The sequence below is a fragment of the Varanus komodoensis genome, unplaced genomic scaffold (genome assembly GCF_004798865.1).
Source record: "Varanus komodoensis strain SLA01 unplaced genomic scaffold, ASM479886v1 scaffold35, whole genome shotgun sequence".
Taxonomy (NCBI): domain Eukaryota; kingdom Metazoa; phylum Chordata; class Lepidosauria; order Squamata; family Varanidae; genus Varanus; species Varanus komodoensis.
The window spans coordinates 3,267,715-3,273,714 of NW_025335856.1; the positions used below are offsets into that span (position 1 = coordinate 3,267,715).

General features: G+C 50.1%; 1 protein-coding gene across 4 annotated transcripts in view; it reads right to left on the bottom strand.

Annotated features, from left to right (window-relative positions):
• USP2 (ubiquitin specific peptidase 2) overlaps nucleotides 1-6,000 on the bottom strand; it is a 50,797-nt gene that overhangs the window by 20,150 nt on the left and 24,647 nt on the right. The window lies entirely within an intron of this gene.

Below are 6,000 nucleotides of genomic sequence, written 5' to 3' on the forward strand. Positions count from 1 at the left end.
GCGAGATGGTGGCAGAGGCCGTCCAGTCCTGCTTAAACCAAGGCATTCATCCACCAATAACCTGCACCACCCGCACTTCATTGGAAAGTTGGGGAGGAGAAGCTGCGCAGCCTTTGCAAAAAGAGCCCCCCCCCCGACGTTAAGGAGGTCTCACACCAATCCCCACCCTGCACTCAGACCTATTTGCACGCACAACTACCAACATTCCTGCGGAAAGGAGCAAAAGCTCCCATCCTTAGCATGTAAAGAAATGAAAGGCCCCAAACAGTGAGCATTTGGTGGGGCTTTCAGCAGCCACATGGAAGACCGCTCCGTTTCCACATGTTATTCCCAAGTCTGCACTCATGTTAGAGGCAGCATCAGCATCAGCTTGAATTTCATTGACAAGCATTTCTTCGGCATCTTCTGGAAAACTGTGCTTTGCCAGGCATCCTTGCTTCCACCAGGAAGGAAAGGTTCTACAGTCCTGACCAGGAATCTGGCCCTTCCCAAAAGGACGCGCCTCTTCCTTTGCTGACCTCTTGCTTTTCCAAACAGGACCAACAGAGAGCATGACTCAAATCTGTAAAATTCCTGGTGACAGACCAAATGGGCTCCAGGTATGTTTCCGCTGTTTGCATCAGATGCTGTCATTACTTCTGGCTGCAGCTTGGAAGGTTGCAAGTGAGGGTGCAATTCATGACCCAGAATTGTGGTGCTTCCTTCCCCCTCTCCTCCAGACCACTTCCCAGTGTGGGAGGGCAGTTCTGCTTGCTTTAGGGCAGACATCTCTGCCTGAATAAGCATTGCAGAATATTCAGAGACACAGCAGAATTCTGACCCGCTAAGCACACACTCATCAACCAAACAGTAACATTTTTCAGGAAGAAAAGTGCTGTTTCTTTTTTTAAAAAACAGTGTCAAGTTCTGCTTCTTTTATCGGACAGACTTAAATTTCCCCTTTCTGGGGGAACCCCAAGGTGGCTGGCAGCAAGTGAGGGAAAATATCGAACAGAATTGAAGAACAAGTCAATATAGCTAAAAAAGGGAGCGAGCTCGTATGGTACCCTGGTTCCATACAGCCCAGGTTCTCGTCCCTGCTCAGCCTTGGAGCTCTATGGCAACACTGGGCCAGTCACAGGCTCTCGGTCCAGCCAACCTCGGAGGGCTGTGGTTGTGAGGATACGATTAGGATGAGGAGAATTATGTAGGCTACCCTGAGTCCCTTGAAAGGAAAAAAAGGCAAGCTATAAATATAGTAAATAAATAAACCATTTTTAACATGCAAGATTAGATTACAGAGGGATTTCCTCAAGATTCAGGCTAGGTACTCTCTTGGCTTATTCCTTGAGGAAGCAGTGATCGAATCACCTGGCAGAACTTAGGCCGAAGAAATGTACATGAGGTGCTGAGAACTACTCCTCTGTTTCAGCAGAATTCCTATCTTTTCCACTGTGGTTGCAGAGGCACCTTCAGTGTTGCCATCCTATTTATTTGATTTATACCCCAGCTTTCCTCTTTTTTAAAGAACTCAGAATAGATGACAACATTCTCCTTCTCGGCTCTCAGCCTTATACTTCCAGCAACAACCCTGTGAGGTAGGTTGGGCTGAGAGTCTGTGACTGGCCCAAAGTCACCCAGTGGGCTCCATGGCCAAGTGGGGACTCGAATCCAGATCTCCTGAGTCCCAGTCCCGCCCTCTTAACCACTACACCACATGGACTCTCTTTTTGAGTTCCATTTCCCTATCTGTGACACAGATGCATTTCAGTGACATGCTAGAGTTAATCATCTGAAAAACACAATTACAATTTTGAAACTGCCCAACTTGCCTGACACTGCATTTGCAGTTATCATACATTTATTTTTACTAACAAACTTATGAAACAGAAAAAAAATATGTGATTAAATAAAGTACTGTCTCATATCTTGGCTTTCAGTATGAATAACAAGCATTTCTGACTTCCAGCTCCAAGACTGAGCATATGTTCAGAGATGCTCTTTACTTTTCTTTAATTTTAAGTGTCCATCAACTCCACAGAACAAGGTCTTAGCTTCCATGAATGGGGGAGCTTGGGGATTTGGAAAAACAAAGAAACCCTAAAGCAGGTCCTGCTGATTCCTGCTATTCTTTTACCTGAGTTCTACTTCCAAGCTGATGCTTGCTCAGAAAATTCTGCACTCTAAGCTAATTCTGAAGTACTAAGCAACTGCAGAGGCAAAACCCACAAGAGGCTGCTTCCTTCAATCTGGGCCCATGATTTACAGACAGGCATAGTCTAACGTCACAAAAGCTGAATTAAAGCGGTAGAACTCCTGCGGCCCAGAAGCAGCTTTTGCAAAGACAAGCGTTGCCCAATTCTGGGTTTACCTTCCGCAAAGCACTGTCTTCACTTCCCTTGTACATTCCACTAGATTCATTAGGGCCAGCTCCTGGTCCCAAGGTTAATTTGGGCGGACAATTGCTTCAGTCATCCTTGGTTTGAGTTTTAATTTTAATTGGGGCTGAACTCATTCCCAGGCCCTTGCTCAGCAGAATACCATTTGGGGCTTTTGGTGGAGACTTCTTGGGTGGAGATGGCTCTCTGGGCTCAAACCTGATCATTTCTCAGCATGAGGTTAATGCTTTCTTCTGCTCTCAAACTTCTTAATTTGTGCCAGGTTATGGCATTGTACTGGATAACTGTTTGAAGCTGTTTTAAATTTCTGTATGCTTTAATTTTTGCTGTAAGATGCCTGGAGTCTTTTTCAGGAAAAGCCAGCAACAACAATGACGATGACAACCACCACCACCACCCAACGAGCTTCAATGGGAACTGTCTGGGCACAGAAAGGGCATCTCTGAGCCTGTCCAGAGTGCACTTCCCTCATGTACAGCCAGCTTCCACATATCTGAGGAAGAAAGCAAAGCACCTTACAGAGCTTGTGTAAAACAGAACAGATCATCTGCCTTTCTCATTTAAGAAGTCAAACGCTGTTCAATGTGTTTTGTGCTGCCTCCAACACTCCCCCGTCTTCCATCCAAATCTCTTTGTGCCGACACTGCAGGGAAGCTAACTTTAGCTCGGATGAGGTAGAGCTATTTTTGGCAGAGTTAAAAATAAATCCAGGGACGCAGAGTGTTGGGTTGTATGGGCTTTTTTTTTTTTTTGGCAGCGTTATTTATCTGCAGGAATTTCAGACTCCTGATCAACATACCAATGTCAATTCAATTAATGTAGCCTGGGAACACAAAGATAAAAGTGCATGGGGGGGGGCGAGGGGGGAGGCAGTGGTGTATCACTTATGCTGACGCACGACGAGACACAAATACGCCCATACGCACAAAGAGCAGAGGTGTGCGCACAGTGCATTGTTAGACGTACACATGGAGCCGAGCGATAGGCGGAAAGTGCAGTTAGGCTTGAAAACCACGGACAAAGCGTCCCGGTTGTGCGCACGGTGGGAACGCAAGCTTGCAACCCACACAGAGCTGTGAGTCCAGAAAGTAGCACGACGCACCAGCTGCCTTTTCAGATGCTCGGGATGTCACACAGAGAGGCAGCCTGCGGGTCCGTTTGCATCCAGGGCTCATGCATGCCCAAGGTGGTCCCAGAGGAAAGCCGAGCCGAGCCGTTAAAAGACCCCTGCGCCAAACGACGCCAGTTGCGGGGTTGCTTGGTAACAGAGGGAGCCCTCAGAGCGCTCCTTTAGCCAGGTGGATCCCTCTGGGAATCTAAGCAGCGTCTGAAGAGGGCAACACGTCAGAGTTCGGAGGCCCTCTGACGACTGCACAAAGCGTTGTGGGTGTTGAGGGTGCAGAGCTGGCAGAAGCGAGCTCCTTTCCGTTCCTGCAGTTACGGCGCTGCTGTGATTCAAGTGCGCTGAAAATGCTCGCTTAAAAAGTCGTGGTAGCAGATTAGAAATGCGAAAACAGCATGGGATGGCGGTGGGGAGGGGGCAAGGTGAAAGGGTAGCTGCCTATTTCGTATGCACACGACTGTTTAATGTGCAGGGGTTAAAGTGACTAAGCTGCAGCGCTGAAGGGATGCGGCAATTCCTGAACCACACCTTTCTCAACATCTCGCGATCACAGATACACTGCACCTGAACATGGAGGCTCTATGGCGCGCTCTTGGGTAATAATCTACATACGTGGCGTGATGTGCGCCCTTCCGTGTTTCATGGTACACCAGTCAGCCCTGGCCTCCCTTTGCCCCACGCCCCCATAATGCGTGCTCTCCTACTCACTGTGGAGATTTTCATTGCTATTTACGCCTTAATTGATTCCTCCTTAAAATTTATTCTGAGATTACTTCCCGGCTTGGAGAATCAAAAGCCAAGACCAGAAAACAAGCTGCAGGGGTCATTAAACTCCCCATAAACTCTCTGGAATAACCACAGTCACTGCTGTATCAGTTACCAAATAGTTCTGCTGAGGAGGCAGTGGAGGGAATTCAGCTAGGCCCACTGTAACCCCAGGTAACCTCAAGCAACTCACTGCCTATCAGAGCAAGTCCGATATTCAGCCCCCTTAAGCAGAGGAGAGCAGCTTCCTCCAACCTGGTCCTGGGATGACAAATTCCATCAGCTCTCCACCAGTTTAGGATTTACCAACTGGCTGGATGGGGAAGCAGGAAGAGAGAAGCAGGACTCCTGAGCTGAAAAGAGGAAGGCTTTGAAGAAAGCCAGTGTCTCCTCATTTCAGCCTTGAGGGCACTTCTTAAGTTAGACCAGGACTGCCAGAAGAAACACATCCCTGCCCTTCTTTCCAAAGTGCCCAGCTGCTTTGAACCCTGGCCCAGCCAGCAAAGGATTCGTTAAGGCAAGAGTGCGTTCCTGGATCGCCAGGCACGGACAAGTTAAACCTTAACATCTCTTCAACTGGGGTGCTGAGCCTTTCTCAGCCCATGGGCCAGATGCCAGGGGCTACCTTTGCTTTGGGGGCTGGGACGGAAGCGATGGATGCGGGGCCAAAATGCCAACCCATTTCAACTGAAGCGGTTCACTGCCACGGACTTTGGAAGCCTTTGGAAAGGTGATTCAGCCTTTTGGAGTGGGGAGGAAGCTGGGACATGGCCAAACCCTCGAGGATGGGGGAAAGCAGATCCCTCCGGCAGCGGGACCCCTGGCAGAATGAACAGTGGCCCCACACCAGAGGGTCTGCACCCCCCACTGAAGAGATTCCGGCTGCAGCCGCACAACACAACCAACCTGGAGCCACTGTATAGCTCTTTTGACTTTCCTTCCTTAACTTTTAGATTTCATTTTAAAGAGAAAGGATAGAAGCAACAGCGGTAGGGAAACATGAGAGGGGTGCAAATAGGGGGCAATGTCGCCCCAAGCCCCTATAAAATGCAGGGGTTGAGGCAGGGCTATTGCCCAGTATGAGCCTCACCCAGAAGCATCCCCTGGAGTTACTCATTTTGCTTGTGTGGCCTGAGCACAGCCACGGGAGCTAAGGACTGGGCACAGAATGCAAGGCGGCTGCTAGCCAAGCCCTGGCTGCTAGCCGGAGAGGTGTAGGAAAGAGCCTGGCTTGTCACCCATTTCGGATTCTTGTGAGCTTGCGATCTGCTTGGATCTGGGCTGCGGAAGTGACGCTGACACGTTTCGTGTTGCATCTTTGTGCTGGTGAACACACGAAATCCTGCCTGGAAAGGGGGAACTGGGCAAGAGGCCCCTCCTGTCCCTGAAGCGCCTCTGCCTTTTACACGGGCTGCCCCCTTCCCTTGCTCAAGGGGCTCCACCGCACGCAGGTGGAACAGGCCGCGGCTTGCAGGGGCCTGTTCCTGGCCAGTCCCCTCTCCTCCCCGTCCCCCCACCACCTCATGGCTCTCCTTTTCTGTGCCTGCTCCAGATGGAGCCGGATGGCGTGTGCGTCCACGTGAGGGGGTGTGGGCAACGCCAGCGGGGAGCGGAAGGGCCGCGGCCCTGGCATCTTGGCTGAACTTCCCGCACGATGCATTCAGCTGCCATTCTGGCTGGCCACAAGCAGGGTGGAAAGGCGGAGAGAGATGTTTCTGGGCTGCAAATCTACCG